The 15,846-nt window shown below is 46.4% G+C and overlaps 1 long non-coding RNA gene across 1 annotated transcript; it reads right to left on the reverse strand.

The window, feature by feature from the left end:
* Window positions 1-341: 341 nt before the first annotated feature.
* Window positions 342-15,417, reverse strand: LOC125338639. The gene is made up of 3 exons (XR_007208344.1): window positions 15,386-15,417; window positions 13,156-13,159; window positions 342-459 (listed from the first exon to the last, which is right to left on the reverse strand). It is a non-coding gene; the product is annotated as an uncharacterized LOC125338639 (long non-coding RNA).
* Between the last annotated feature and the right edge of the window lie 429 nt (window positions 15,418-15,846).

The following is a 15,846-nucleotide window of genomic DNA, read 5'->3' on the forward strand; positions in this document are numbered from 1 at the left end:
AAAAAAATGGATTTCTAGATATGAGATCTGGAAATTAAGCTTGTCCTAAATGGCTGTTTAAAGTTGGATAAAGGAAAATTATGGCTACCAAATGATTGATTAATTGCGAATGCAGTTTACTTTGCAGGTTTTCTGTAAAATTGTAGACAGGTTCACGGAGGACAGACGATTCCTACAAGTTTGTCAGATGTAACTTTGGTCCTTAATAAGTTCCATGTAAGATCATGCTTAAAAACTATTTTTGTGTGGACCACCTTGTTGCTTTAATTGGAGTATAAAGTGGCCTTAGGGACTCATGATCTGTAGTTCAAAGCCAGCCTAGGCAGAGAAAGGTCCCTATAAGAGTTTCATCTCTAATCAGCCAGCAGAGTGCTGGCAACAGAGTTGTGAGTTATGTTAGAGCTCAAATGTGGCAGAGTGTTAGCCTTGAGCTGGAGAGCAGAGGGACAGCACTCAGGCCTTGGAGCCCAAGCCCAGTGACAGACCAAGCAAAATGCCAAAGGTGCATTTACCTCAGAATTGGAAAGTCACTCCTGGGACAAAAAGGATGGAGCATCTGGGTGCAGTAAGCCACTCCTTACATGGCAGAGATGGTGTTAGATCCTAGAGTCATGTGTGTTTGGCCCTTCAAAAGTTAATCAGAGCCAGGAGGTCCTAGAAGAATAGTTTGTAAGCATGCCTTTCTAATGCCCATGTCTGTTACTGGGCAGGAACTTGCCATCCATCTGTAATAGTGAGTAGTAGTGATAAGATTGTCTCATGGGGGGATAGTTTAAAATCCCAAACCCCTGCATCTACTCAAAGTTCTAACTGGCAACGAGAATTCTGAGCTAGCATATTTGTTCTAGAAAGAAAGCTTGAGGACCTAAAATTGTCTTTATTGAGATCTAGGCCTACAAAGTTAATTTAGGCATTGTTAGATTTCCTCCGCCAGTCAAAAAATGCTTATACAAATTAAAATGATAAGAGGCTACAGTGCTGTAGCCCAAGAGAGGGTTTGTATAATTGTTAAAATTTAAATGATTAATAATTTCCAGTATGGAGTAAAGCTCCTAAAGGACTTCTGATCTTTCTGCCCCTTGGTAAAGCAGTTTAAGGTAGCAGGATCCTAACTAGGTAAGCAACGCCCATGAGTCAGCTTGAAGAAATTACAGAAGATGGATGATCTTCATGCATCAGCTCCCCTTTGAGATCAAAGGATCAGAGTCAGTCTAGGAGATGAGGCAGAATAGAGTAGGTAAATGGTAAACAGTGTAAGAACTGTACTTGTGAGAGATGATTGCAGGCCAAATCTTCTATGTTTACACCTAAAAAATATAATAATTTAAAAGGTTTAGTTACTGAAAGCAGTAAGTGGTGCAGTAAACCAGTTTAAGTTATTCAAGGAATGTTATCTTCCTTGAAAGAGTAACTTAAGCACATGGGAAAGATTATAGATTTTTGTTTCCTGTAAAAACAGTGCTCTTTGCTGCTAAAAACTGTTTCCCGCTTATTATCAATTTTATTGTGGCTTGAGCTCAGTGACTGTGTGCAGATGAGGCTGGATAGCTACTGATCAGTGGCAAATAGTACATCATAATTATTTATTTATTTATTTATTTATTTTTTGGCCAGTTCTGGGGCTTGGGACTCAGGGCCTGAGCACTGTCCCTGGTTTCTTTTTGCTCAAGGCTAGCACTCTGCCACTTGAGCCACAGCGCCACTTCTGGCCATTTTCTGTATATGTGGTGCTGGGGAATCGAACCCAGGGCCTCATGTATATGAGGCAGGCACTCTTGCCACTAGGCCATATCCCCAGCCCCATAATTATTTTTAATAAGTAACAGTAAACTGGTTTTGTTTTTCACATTATAAAAGATATCTAAAATTTCCTATAGTGTCTTTAAGATAATGCCAATTTAAAATGTCTCCTAACTTTTGACCAATAATTCAGGATTTTCCAGATAACTTTGGAATTTACCAGAAGCTTTTCTGAGGACAGGATGTCAGTTCTTTGAGTTGGAAATACCATGTATAACAATATTTAAGTTGGAAACCCCACATAGAAGAATATTTCTTACCAAAGAGGCTATGCAGAGTTGCAAGCAGCCCAGCAGGAGGTGGGACATTCTGTTTGAGCCACTGGGAAACACTGCTGCCTGCTGCTCCCACGCCCCCTGCCTGACAGTCATCTGAAAGAATCTACATCTTCACCCTGTGCAGCCCTATCTGGGTAAAAACAGATGGGACTCTCATATGAAGCTGATTTCTTCTGGAAAGTGCTTTGGATCTGCTGAAACTAAAATTTTGGAGGGGTATTCTTGAGTTGACTGGAGTTAACTACCTCTATTAAGAAAATTGGATATAGTAAGAGATTTTCAAGTAAGACAATTCCGTGGAACTGATGGTGTGCTGTTAAATCCAAAGCATGTATGTCAGTCTGGAGAATAACTTCCAGGCTATGCTTGGGGTTAGAGGTGTGTTCAAGTGTATTGGAGTGTATCCAGATGGATTAGGGTGTGACCTCAGAGAAGAGAGGGAGGTAACTGCCATCAGGTGTGCCAGTTACCAAGGTAACTGCACAGAGATTTAAACTGCTGGGAGCATCTTCATGGAGCCCTCCTGGGGGTAGATCTTACAGATGCCACTGGCCATCCTTAGGCACTTAGGGGCACTGGAAACTGGAGAAATCCACTCTAAAATAGGAACTCATGATAGTTGGCTCTGGTCTGGTTTTTTAGGAGCAGCAGTCTGATCAGACTGACCCTTGCCCCATCTTTGTTTTCCCCAACAGCCTGTGGATGAACTCAGTAAATTAGATGAACTGGATTCCACAAACCAGAGGAAAAGAAAATGTAGACAGTTTAAACTCTAGCAGCAAAGAAGCCCCAGGAAATGTAAAGAGGAAAGTTAGTATAAAAAGCATTGAAGAAAGGAATAGAGGAAACAAGATGTTTTCCTCTGGATAAGAAAGGGATTTGAAAAGTAAGGATTGTCAATTGTCACAGAATGTTCAAGTAAGTTGCTGATGGTCTGAGTAAGTAGAAGAGGGCATGAATGGGATAAGGAAAGTCTTTACAAAGAGAATTGGGGAAGACAAGTGATTCCCTTTAGATTAGAAAAAGGAAGACATTCCCTAGAAAGTTTGAGTATGTAGCAAAAAGTATCAGTATGTCTTAAAATTAGAGCTTATGAGTAAAGTTGGTATGTAATCAAATTTGCTATAATATAAATAGGGTCAGAATTGGGGCTTCGGTGTGAAACTATGTTTATCTGTACCTGTATCTGCAGGGATAAAGGACTTATGTGATGTCATCTAAATGTAAACCAGAAAGACTTCATGTAAATATCTTCAACTGCTTGATTCTCTCACTGAGATGATTTTGCAAAGTATGTGAAGCCTGGATTTGCTCATTATGTGTAGCCTAAGGAAAATGGTGTGCAACTTCCCTTGGCTTACTACCTTAATTTCTACCCTTATGAGGCCCCTAATAATACTTTTGCTTGTGCTTACTATTGGACCCTGTATAATTAACAAACTTATTGCCTTTGTAAAAGATAGAGTTAGTGCTGTTCAATTAATGGTGTTATGAGCCCAGTACCAACCTGTATGCTATGGCAAGGTAAAAAAATCTTATAAACTAACTCAGAGGAACCCATGATTGGTTTCTAAGGTTCATAAAAGAAATGGGGGAATGAAGAGACACAAAAGACCTAGGTGACTCCATCTTAAAGCCTGCAAAACATTTTTTGAGAAAAACTGCTGAAGGTCTCTATTAAATATAAACAGAGATTGAGACAGACAAGGGACAAGAGGAAGGAATGCAGTTTAGCCCTCTGCTAACAAAGTTAACTATAGCCCTTGGCTAACAAAGTTTAACTTTAGACCTCTGCTAACAAAGTTAACTGTAGATAAGGTTAGCCTATTTCCCTCTGCTTGCTTAGTATGATGTGATTGTTAATCAAACATATGCCTGACTGCGAGAAATTTTCCCAGATTGCTTAAGAGTTGTTTGTTTCATGATATAAAAAAGACTACTAAACTTTGACTTGGGGCCTCTCTTAGCATCACCAGTTGCTGCCATGTGCCCAGAGGTCTGAGCTAGCTCACAATAAACATCTCTTTGCTGTTTACATCGATCTTGGTCTCTGGTGGTCTTTTTGGGGGTCCTGAACTCGAGCAAAACAGTTAGACAAGTACCAAACACAAGACTGAAATGTAGGGCCTGCAAAACATAAACATCTTGAGATAGAAACAAGTTCCTTCTCCCTGAGAAGAGGCGGGGAGCAGCCTGGGCCATAGGATAGCACCACAGTGGGGGAAAGACCTAGGGTGGGAAATGGCCGTCAAGGAGAATGTAAGGTGCACTCACCTCAGTGCTGCTGGAACCCAGAGTTCAAGACAGGCACAGGAGAGGGTTGAGGCTAAAGGGAAAGGATGAAAGGGGCTATGGACTATCTCTTCTCCAGTCTAAGGACCTGAAGGACTGGGAAAGAGCCAAGGAAGCCAAAACAGCTTGACCCACAGAAATCTAGCACAGGCCAGTGGGTCAAGGAATCATTGAACAAGAAGTAAGTAGGTAACCTGATAAATTATTACTTGATCTATGTGAGCAGAGCTGCGGTTGCAATCAACAGAGCCTGCCTTGAGTCACCTAAACAGAAAGCCTCTTTCATCAACATTTCCCTAGAGAGCTGAGTTTCAGAGCCAAAGCCCCTGGGGTTATGCTGACTTGAATAGAACTTGAAAGAAGCAGAGGTACAATCCCCAAAATGAAAGACCCATTCAATTGCCTAGTACTCACACCATAAATCTTCCTACCAGACTGCCCCAACAAAACCTGTACCTCTTCTCAAGGTAAGTGTCCACGGGGGAAGACTTGAGATTTTCAGGGACAACTACTATGCACATGTGCTCTAAGGTAATACTCATCCCTGAACGGCATGGTGGACCTCTCAGAGTAGGAGGTCAGCTGGTGAATAAAGGATATTTAGCTCAGGCCTGTCCCCCAGGAGTCCTCTAGGACCCTAGTCCCATCTTTTACTTGCAGCCCAATTTTGGAAGGCATAATTGGATGCGAACACCCAACACATATCGGAATGCTTACCTAGGCTCCCTAACCTAGGAAGTGAAGACCATTACTGAGATGGGATAAAGCTAAATATTGCTGAAACCAGTAGGTCTTTCCTCCATCACCCTTACTGCCTTTAGATGTTAAATAAGTTGCAAACTCCTTGAATGGGTACGGAGATGTGAGATTGAAGCAGGTATTCTAAAGAATAAACTCATCCACCAGAAGATCCCTGTGTTTTAGACAGGCCCTCATCTAGCCCTTTTGACTCTGTGTTTTTAGCAATAAGAAGACCCATCTGAGACTCATTTTCTCCATATTCATGTGTAATCCCCAGCTCCACAGAGGCTGACGTACAAGAACCAAAATATAGAGAAGGCCATTTTTAATCCCTCAATCGCCCTCCCTGAGAGACCCCAAAAGCTAGTAGTTTCTTTGTTTTATTTTGTTTGTTTTTGTTGGTCATGGGGCTTGAACTCAGAGCCTACATGTTGTCCCTAAGCTCCTTCACTCAAGGCTAGCACTTTACCACTTTGATCTGCAGCTCTACTTCTAATTTTCTGGGAGGTAATTGGCGATAAGAGTTTCCACAGACTTTCCTGCCCAGCTGGCTTCAAACTGCAATCCTCAGATCTCAATCTCTTGAGTGGCTAGCTAGGATTCCAGGTGTGATCTACCAGCACCAGCCAAGCTAACAATCTTGAGTGGAGACTAGAACAAAGGAAGGCTCGGGCTTAGGTTCACATCACTGAAAAAAGCCTCCTTCTAGTTGGGCATTTATGTTCCAGCCAATGTGTCAGTGGAGATGGGATTGCTGTCAAGGCCTATGTCATTATTGGAGAACAAAGCCTCAATGGCTTCTAGAGAAAAGTGCTCTCTTTATGAGTCACAGCTGTGCTCTGCTGCTTGCTCTGAATGGAAATGGAATCCTTAACAGTAGACCACCAAGTCATGAATTCAGCCACTCATCATGACCTGTGTGCTGTTGGAGGGTCAATCTATAACATTGGTCATGCAGAGCAGGGTCCATTATCAACCAATGTGATTTGTATGAAATAGCATCTCACTTCCTGCCTTTTTATCCCAGCCCTGCTCAAAGCCAAAGCTCTCTAGCTCAACAGGGAAGGGGTTAAGTCCTTCCTAATATCAAAGAGCAAAGGCCCAAAACCCCTTAGTCAGTCTCATTCTGATCCCACTCAAAGCAACCACTGGCCCTTAAGACAAGCCTGGCCCATAGAGACTGATGGAGAGGCAGCTGCCACAGAGGATTCTGGGGTGGATAGCTATGCAGAACCCAAGCATGCGGTAGTTTGAGTTCATACTCAGCGATCCTCATTGTTGATGGTCACCCATGTGGACAAAGGGACCTGGATGCCCCATTAATGACATATTAATACAGTGAAATTGAAATGCCTGGGCCCCAGGGAGTTGGCTCTGCATGGTACTCCCTGCATGCCTGATTTAATTCTATGGCTGGGAGGCTTTCAGAGTGGTATATTAATTTATTGGCATTTAGATTTATGGGCTTCAAGACATGCTAACTGAATATAATTAAAATTAGCTAACCTGATCCTTCTGTCCACAAGCAACTGTGAGACAGTTGAGATAATTTATTTTCTACTGAAAACTCAGTTGTGCTTTGGAATCAACCCAGTTTCAGAGCGACCATTTTGCTTCACACAGTCATGGGAAGAGAAGGGGATTGTGTACATTAGCTACATTTTAAAGCCCTTATTCAATTTTCAGAGGCATTTTCCTGGCTTGCTCCTTAGATTTCATAGCTCAGTGGTCTTTTAAAGATTGTTGAGAAGGCAGTGACAAAAAAGGAAAAAGATTAATCAAAAGACAGGAGTTTCCAGTTCAATCTGCTGATAGCAAATTCAGAGCAGAGCCTCTCTGCCCAATCGCTAACAGCATGAGAAAAAACAGCTGATAACTCAACATGTGCATTCATCAATCCATCAAACCCTACAACTTCAAATACAGTAGCCCCACAGTATCCATAGATAGATGGGTTCCCAGACCCCCTTCAGATGCCAAAATCCTGGTATGCTAAAGTTTCTTATACAAAAAGACAGGGTTGGCATATCTTTGCCCACCGTCTATCTGCTGTACATCATCCTAGATTATCCATGATACCAATTATGAAGTAAACACTATATAAATAGTTTCTGTACTGCGTTACATAGGGAATGACAAAAAATGGTGTGTTTATGTTCACAATCTTCTGCATACTGTTTTCAGACCAAGGGTGGTTGAATTTCCAATAACTTTCATATGACTTGTTCTGAGCTGAGCGCTCTTTTAAGGAATTTATGTACATAAAGTCTTTTAATTTTCAGGAGCTTCCCTGCAAGTTGGGTATGTTATGCCAACTCTGCAGTGGGGAAACTGAGGCTTCTTGAGTGGATAATGAATACAGATGGGAACAAAAAAGAGAACAGAAGAGATGATTGTGAGGGCAGACAGACAAAAGGAATAAAAGCATGTCCTAGATAACATCTTCCAAATAAAAAAAATTAACTCTAAAACTGAAGAGGAAAAAATGTTTACAGGTTTAACATAAAAAGAAAAGAGAAAGGGAAAGAAAAAAAGAAAAGAGAAATGAACATTCTTTTGAAACAGGAGCATGGTTCAATGGTAGAGCACTTGCTAAGCAAGCATAAAACCCTGAGTTCAAACCTCATTATTGAACACACAAAAATTCCTATCAAAGAAATTTTATATAAAGTACATAGTATTTGAATGTCTCATTTTCTAGAGATAATGCCATGCCTATTATGCTACTTGAAGTGGGGTTCTCTGTAGTGGGGAGGCCAGATCTGCCCAGTGCCATCAATAGCTGTGGAGGGACTTCAGGTTGACTCCAGCTCAGATTAGAGCAGAAGCCAACTCCATCTCCATTAAGCCCTCCCCCACCCTATTCAGGGAAGCTCCCTTTACTATGTAGATTGACTACCTGAGGCCTGGGAGCTTCAAGGGAACCTGTGTCCTCCTCTTTATTATGATAAGTTATGTAGATTAACCACCTGAGGCTTGGGAGCTTCAAGGAAACCAGCTATTAATAGGCATATCCGCCTGCATCATGTGAGCCCCGCCAAATCCATGCGTCAATTCTAACTAGAATGATAGGTTAGTTCAAATGAATATTATGAGACAGACTGTAACTCTATTGGCCACCTGCGTGCAGCCTAGCATGCTCTGTAAGTGTTGTATCTTCATTGGTCACCTGCGTGTGACAAGTTTGTCTGTGATGTTTGCCTTATAACCAGGCTGGAAGGCCACACGGGGGCGGTCCCAGCTCCCGAGTCTGGGCCGCCCAGGTGTGTACAAGCCCAGCTCCCGAGTCTGGGCTCCACACGTGGTTGGCAGTTTCGGCTCCCGAGTCCGGGCTGCGACCAAGGCCTGTCGGTTCACTTTTTGTTCACTTTTTACTTCCCCAATAAAACTGTCTTTTTGTCACCTTGTAGCTGGAGACTGTGTGGTGGACTCTTGGGGGAACCAGGAATCCCTTCCCTTGGGGGGAACCCTGTTTCATTGTAGCGAACCCCCACTCTACTTCATATTGGTGCGTTGGCCGGGAAGGGTCCTTAACCACAATATTTTGTTGGGGAAGACGCCCAGGTGAAGAAAAGGAACCTCCGGAGGAATGAGGTATGTGTAGGGCTGCCTGAGCAGGCCCGTTTTTAGGGCCGCCGAAGTGGGCCCATTCGTAGAGTGCACTGGCTGTAAGGGCCGTCTGCATGAGTGCACTGGCCGTGGAGGCCGTCTGTGGGGCTGCCGAGTGGGCCCGTCTGTAAGTGCACTGGCTGTAAGGGCCGTCTGCATGAGTGCACTGGCCGTGGAGGCCGTCTGTGGGGCTGCCGAGTGGGCCCGTCTGTAAGTGCACTGGCTGTAAGGGCCGTCTGCATGAGTGCACTGGCCGTGGAGGCCGTCTGTGGGGCTGCCGAGTGGGCCCGTCTGTAAGAGTGCACTGGCTGTAAAGGCCGTCTGCATGAGTGCACTGGCCGTGGAGGCCGTCTGTGGGGCTGCCGAGTGGGCCCGTCTGTAAGTGCACTGGCTGTAAAGGCCGTCTGCATGAGTGCACTGGCCGTGGAGGCCGTCTGTGGGGCTGCCGAGTGGGCCCGTCTGTAAGAGTGCACTGGCTGTAAAGGCCGTCTGCATGAGTGCACTGGCCGTGAAGGCCGTCTGTGGGGCTGCCGAGTGGGCCCGTCTGTAAGTGCACTGGCTGTAAAGGCCGTCTGCATGAGTGCACTGGCCGTGAAGGCCGTCTGTGGGGCTGCCGAGTGGGCCCGTCTGTAAGTGCACTGGCTGTAAGGGCCGTCTGCATGAGTGCACTGGCCGTGAAGGCCGTCTGTGGGGCTGCCGAGTGGGCCCGTCTGAATCTGAAGGTGCACCGTCTGTAGGCCTAAGACAGAGAGAAGCTGGACGCAGCAGAGCTCTCTAAGGCCGGGGTGGTCAAGGGACGCCTTGACTCCCTTCTGGAAGTCCTCATTGGGGAGGACATGTATAAATTTTGTAAAAAAATCAGCAATTCTGACCTTGTTCCCTGTTCGGCACGTGGTCTTGTCTATCTGTGTTTGTTCACACTCCTACTCCTGTTTGCTAGTGCTATGATTGACTTTCCTCTACAGGGAAGCATGGAACGACCAAAATCCACTGAGGAACTGCTCCTCTACCTGTGTCTGTTCTTGGTTTTGCTTTTGGTAATTGTTGCTATCAGATGTGTTTTACAGGAAAATATGGGACGACAAGTGGCTTCTGCTGAGAAACTCCCCCTAAACCTGATCTTAGAACATTTTAAAGATTTTGAGAAGAGAGCAAAGTTATCTGGTGATTGTGTCTTCCCTGGAAAACTGACTACTTTCTGCCAGCTGGTATGGCCCACCCTCGGTACTGGGTGGCCCCCAGAAGGCACCTTTAATCTCTCACTTGTTTATGAATCCCAGGCAATGATTGTCAGCGACCGAGAATATCTGGACCAGGTTCCCTACATCGTAGCATGGCGCTATTTAATAGAGGAACCTCCAGAGTGGCTGAAACCCCTTTTGCCTCCCGAGAATACCTCCACTGTTTTGGCTTTGAAATCACGGCCGCCGCTGCTTCCTAAACAGCTGAAGGGCATGCTGCCTCTCCCGCCGGAGGAGGAGGAGGAGGAGGATATCTTGCTCACACCCCACTCAATCCCCCCGCGCGTCCGCCATAGGGTGCCTATTGACCTCTCCCTCAGGGAGTCAGATCAAGTCCTCTTGAGTCCATCCCATACTCGCTCTGGCTCTTCATATGGGGAGGCTGGAGGAAGGGACAGGAGAGAGACTCGCCCCTCAGCCCACCAAAGTAGGGATCCCCTTCCTCCCCCTGCTGCACTCCCACTTAGACAGGTGGGACCCCCTGAAGAGGGCCAGGCTCACCCTTATGAGGTTCATGTCCCCTTTGCTTCTAATGATCTATTAAATTGGAAACAACAGAACCCTCCCTTCTCAAAGAAGCCTCAGGCACTAACCTCTTTGTTAGAAACTCTCTTTATGACTCATCGACCCACCTGGGCCGATATCCAGCAACTCCTGGACATCCTCTTCACCACTGAGGAGAAAGACAGGATTCTCCGGGAAGCCAAGAAGCTGGTCCCAGGAAACAACGGCAGGCCATCGGAAGACCCCCTTGAGATAGAGGAAGCCCTGCCCTCCCGGAATCCGGACTGGAACCCGAATTCATCAGCAGGTAGGGAGCGGCTAAAGGTTTATCGCCAGACTATTCTGGGTGGTCTCCGGGCTGCTGGAAAGCGCCCTATGAACTTGTCTAAAGTAGGGGAAGTAAGACAGGGAATGGATGAGTCCCCAGCAGCCTATTTAGAAAGGCTTCTTGATGCTTACCGTACTTATACTCCTATAGACCCAGAGGCTGAGGAAAATAAAAAGGCGATTAATGTAGCATTTGTGGGACAAGCAGCTCCAGACATTAGAAGAAAGATTCAGAAGATTGAAGGGTTTGAAGGAAAAAATTTGTCAGAGTTAGTGGAGATTGCCATCAGAGTTTTTGACAACAGGGATTCTGCAGAAGAGAGACAGGTTAGGAAACTGGCTAAGATTTTTGCTATCTCCCAAGAGGAACAGAAGAGGAAAACAGGCTCTGAGCCCCGTGAGAGAAGACTATGGAGAAGTAGAAGTAAAAGTAGGGAAAGAGCGTGGATGTTAGAGAAGGATCAGTGCAGCTACTGCAAGAGGAAAGGGCATTGGAGAGGAGAATGCCCAAAGAGAAGGGAAACCAAAACACTGGCCTTGGATGATTGACAGAGTCGGGGCTCTCCCCTCCCAGAGCCTAGGGTAACTCTAAAAGTGGAGGGAAAACCGGTCAGATTCTTAGTGGACACTGGAGCAGACATGTCTGTTTTAAAGCAGGCCTTAGGGCCGATGACCAACCAAAGGACAAAAGTACAGGGGGCCACGGGATCCAAAAGTTATCAATGGACTACAAGTCGAAAAGTGGACTTGGGCAAAGGAACTGTGACCCATTCCTTTTTAGTTATGCCTGAGTGTCCATACCCCTTGTTGGGGAGAGACTTATTACACAAATTGGGAGCACAAATCAAGTTTGAGGCGACACAGATTAAGGTTGACTTGAAACCCCCACAGGAGAATCAGATCCTAGAGCTATCACTGCCAATAGCCCAAGAATATGTTCTGCACCAGGCCAATGAAAACAGTTGCCCTCTCAAACTCCTCCAGGAGCTCCAAGAGAGGTTTCCCCAAGTGTGGGCAGAAACCAACCCGCCAGGCCTGGCTGTCCATCAGAGCCCAGTGCTGGTCCAGCTGAGGGCTTCTGCTGAACCTGTGAGAGTGAGACAGTACCCCATGGCCTCAGAAGCAAGAGAGGGGATCAGGGTCCATATCAACCGCCTCCGACAAGCGGGGATACTGGTCCCGTGCCAGTCGCCTTGGAATACACCACTTCTTCCTGTAAAGAAGGCAGAGACAGGCGACTATAGGCCGGTGCAAGACTTGAGAGAAGTAAACAAGAGGGTTGAAGACATTCACCCAACTGTACCTAACCCATATACTCTGCTCAGCATGCTTGACCCCAAGAAACAGGTTTATACAGTCCTAGACCTGAAGGATGCCTTCTTCAGCATCCCGCTGGCGAAAGCCAGTCAGCCCCTATTTGCCTTCGAGTGGGCAGATCCAGAGAATGGATGCCAAGGACAACTGACCTGGACCAGGCTGCCTCAAGGGTTCAAGAACTCCCCCACCATCTTTGATGAGGCACTGCACACGGACCTCCGTGAGTACCGACTCTCTTTCCCCGAGGTTTCCTTGTTACAATATGTGGATGATTTGTTGATAGCTGCAGAAACAGAGGAGATCTGCTTACAAGCTACTGAAGGGCTCCTAAAGGCGCTACAGGAACTTGGCTACCGGGTCTCAGCAAAGAAGGCCCAGCTGTGCACCAGGAGAGCCACATATCTCGGGTATGATCTCGAAGGGGGATTCAGGACCTTGTCGAGCTCCAGGAAACAAGCAATCATGCAGATCCCCACTCCCAAGACAAAGAGGCAAGTAAGAGAATTCTTGGGAACTGTGGGGTACTGTAGACTCTGGATTTTGGGGTTTGCTGAAGTAGCACGGCCCTTATATGAGATTACCAAAGGGCCAGGAGAAAATATTAGATGGACAGAAGAAGAGGAACAGGCATTCCAGACCCTTAAAAAGCAGCTAGTCTCAGCTCCAGCCCTGGCCATCCCGGATATCCACAAACCTTTCCACCTATTCGTGGATGAAAAGGCTGGAGTGGGAAAAGGCGTGCTAACTCAGAAGTTAGGACCCTGGTATCGGCCAGTGGCCTACTTATCAAAAAAATTGGACCCTGTTGCATCAGGATGGCCTACTTGCCTTAGGATGATTGCAGCAACAGCTCAGCTAGTCAAAGACTCTAACAAGCTAACATTGGGGCAGGACCTAGTGGTAACTACTCCGCATGCAGTTGAGAACTTGTTGCGAAGCCCCCCGGACCGGTGGATGTCCAATGCCAGGCTAACACAGTACCAGGCCCTGTTGCTCAATCAGCCTAAAGTGACTTTCCGAGCTTCCACAGCCCTCAACCCTGCTACCCTGCTGCCAGACACTGATCAGACAGTGCTGCACGACTGTGCGGAGGTTGTGGCCCATGTCCACAGCATTCGACCAGACCTCACAGATGTCCCGCTACCAGACGCGGAAAAGACCATGTTCACCGATGGGAGCAGCTACGTGATGGACGGAGTAAGGCTAGCGGGAGCAGCGGTCGTGGAAGGGGACCAGGTCATCTGGGCTGAGCCGTTACCAGTGAGCACCTCAGCGCAAAAAGCTGAGCTCATTGCCCTAACCCAAGCTCTGACGCTGGGAAAGGACAAGAAGGTCAACATCTATACGGACAGCAGGTATGCATTTGCCACTGTACATGTACACGGGGCCATTTATAAGGAGCGCGGGCTGCTGACAGCAGAAGGCAAAACCATCAAAAACAAAGAACAGATATTAGGCCTACTTCGGGCCATATGGTTGCCAAAGGCAGTTGCTGTAATGCACTGCCAAGGACATCAGAAGGGAAACTCAGAGGAAGCAAAGGGGAACCGGAGAGCGGATGAGGCTGCACGGGAAGTGGCTACAAGAGATAGGGGCCCGATGGCATTAGCCCTTCTCCCAACGCCAGCCCTCCCAGAGAAGCCCCAGTATTCTTCTGAAGATCAAAAGTTTCTCCAGTCTCTTCACAATGTAAGTGAAAAGGGAAACTGGAAACAGACTCACAGTGGAAGAATTATTCTTCCACGAGCATTAGGACAGACTCTCATTAAGCAAATACACCAGGGAACCCATCTAGGAAAGAGCAAGCTAGCGGAATTAATCCGCCGGTTCTACTATATACCTGAAATGGACAAAATGCTAGAGGATATTACCAGCCGGTGTGTGCCATGCCAGAGGACAAATGCTGCTGGTGGAGTAGCTGTCAAAGGAAGGAGGGAAAGAGGAACGGTGCCAGGAGCCTATTGGGAGGTAGACTTTACTGAGGTAAAAACAGGCAAGTATGGATGTAAGTACCTGCTAGTTTTTGTAGACACCTTTTCAGGATGGACAGAAGCTTTCCCAACCAAGTGGGAAACAGCGCAGACTGTAACGAAGAAGCTGCTAGAGGAGATAATTCCCAGGTTTGGACTCCCAGTGGCCATAGGCTCGGACAATGGCCCTGCTTTCATCTCTCAGGTAACCCAGCTTTTGGGTAAGTCATTGGGGATTAATTGGAAATTACATTGTGCCTATCATCCCCAAAGTTCAGGTCAGGTAGAGAGGATGAATAGAACTCTAAAGGAGACCTTAACCAAATTGACCCTTGAGACTGGCGAAAACTGGACGGCCCTCCTACCATTTGCCCTTCTGCGGGTACGCTGTACACCATACTTTAAGGGCATCACACCTTATGAGATAATGTTCGGGAGGCCTCCTCCCTTATGCCCTAAGCTTGGTTCTGAAGCCATAGCTGAATTGTCTAACCAACATTTGTTACAGTCCTTACAGGCCCTGCAGAGAATCCAAAATGAACTTTATTCCCAGATCAAGGCCGCTCATGAGAAGCTGCCTAAAGATGCCCCAGCCTTACACCCTTTTGTGCCAGGACAGGTGGTGTGGGTAAGGCGACATAAGACTGAGTCCTTGGAGCCTCGCTGGAAAGGCCCCTACACTGTAGTCCTGACCACTCCGACTGCTGTCAAGGTAGATGGCCTAAAGACCTGGATCCACGCTTCCCACGTCAAAGCAGCTAACCTGACCAAGGAGGACAAGTGGAAGGTGGTGCAATCTGGTGATGACCCACTAAAATGGACATTTGTAAAACATTTGAACTAGTAATGTTCTTGTGACTTTGATAAAGAGTAAGAATGGACGAGTTTAAGATGGAACTTGGAGTTTGAGCATTACCAAATTTTTGGAGGTTTATTACATTGTCAAAAGAGGAACTGAGGAAAAGACTTTAAAATCAAAAATGCATTTCCAGTCTGTCTATAGGCATTTTTGTAACAGTTTTCAACAGACCCACACAGGACAGGTGATTCCTTAGCAAGTTCCAGGTAAGAGCATACTTAAAAACTATTTCTGTGTGGACCACCTTGTTGCTTTAATTGGAGTAAAGTGGCCTCTTATATGACTCACTGATCTGAAATCTGCGGTTCAAAGCCAGCCCGGGCAGAGAAAGGTCCCTGTGAGAGTCTTCGTCTCTACTCAGCCAGCAGAGTGCTGGGAACAGAGCTGTGAGTTGCTTTGAGGCTCAAAGTGGTAGAGTGCTAGTCTTGAGCTGGAGAGCTGAGGGACAGCACTCAAGCCCTGAGTCCAAGTCCAGTGACGGACCAAGAGAAATGCCAAAGGTGCATTTACCTCTGAGTGGAAAAGTCACTCCTGGGACAAATGGAGCATCCAGAGGCAGCAAGCCACTGCTTGGATGGCAGAGACAGTGTCAGATCTCAGAGTCACCTGTGTTTGGCCTATCAAAAGTTAACTGGAGCCGGGAGGTCCTAAAAGAATGGTTTGTAAGCATGCCTTTCTAAATGCCCATGTCTTTCTACTGGGCAGGAACTTGCCAGTCATCTATGATAGTGGGTAGTAAATCTAAGATACTGGGGAGACATTCTTCCTGTGGTAACCTTCCCACTCCTCTAAGTTAACTGGAGTTGAGAAAAACATGCGTGGCAGGCTACAGAGTCACTCCCAGGAAATGCTTGGAGTGGGAGGTGTATCCAAGTGTATTAGGGTGTCCAGATGAACTAGGGTGCGAC

This window comes from Perognathus longimembris, chromosome 20, assembly GCF_023159225.1.
Source record: "Perognathus longimembris pacificus isolate PPM17 chromosome 20, ASM2315922v1, whole genome shotgun sequence".
NCBI classification, from domain to species: domain Eukaryota; kingdom Metazoa; phylum Chordata; class Mammalia; order Rodentia; family Heteromyidae; genus Perognathus; species Perognathus longimembris.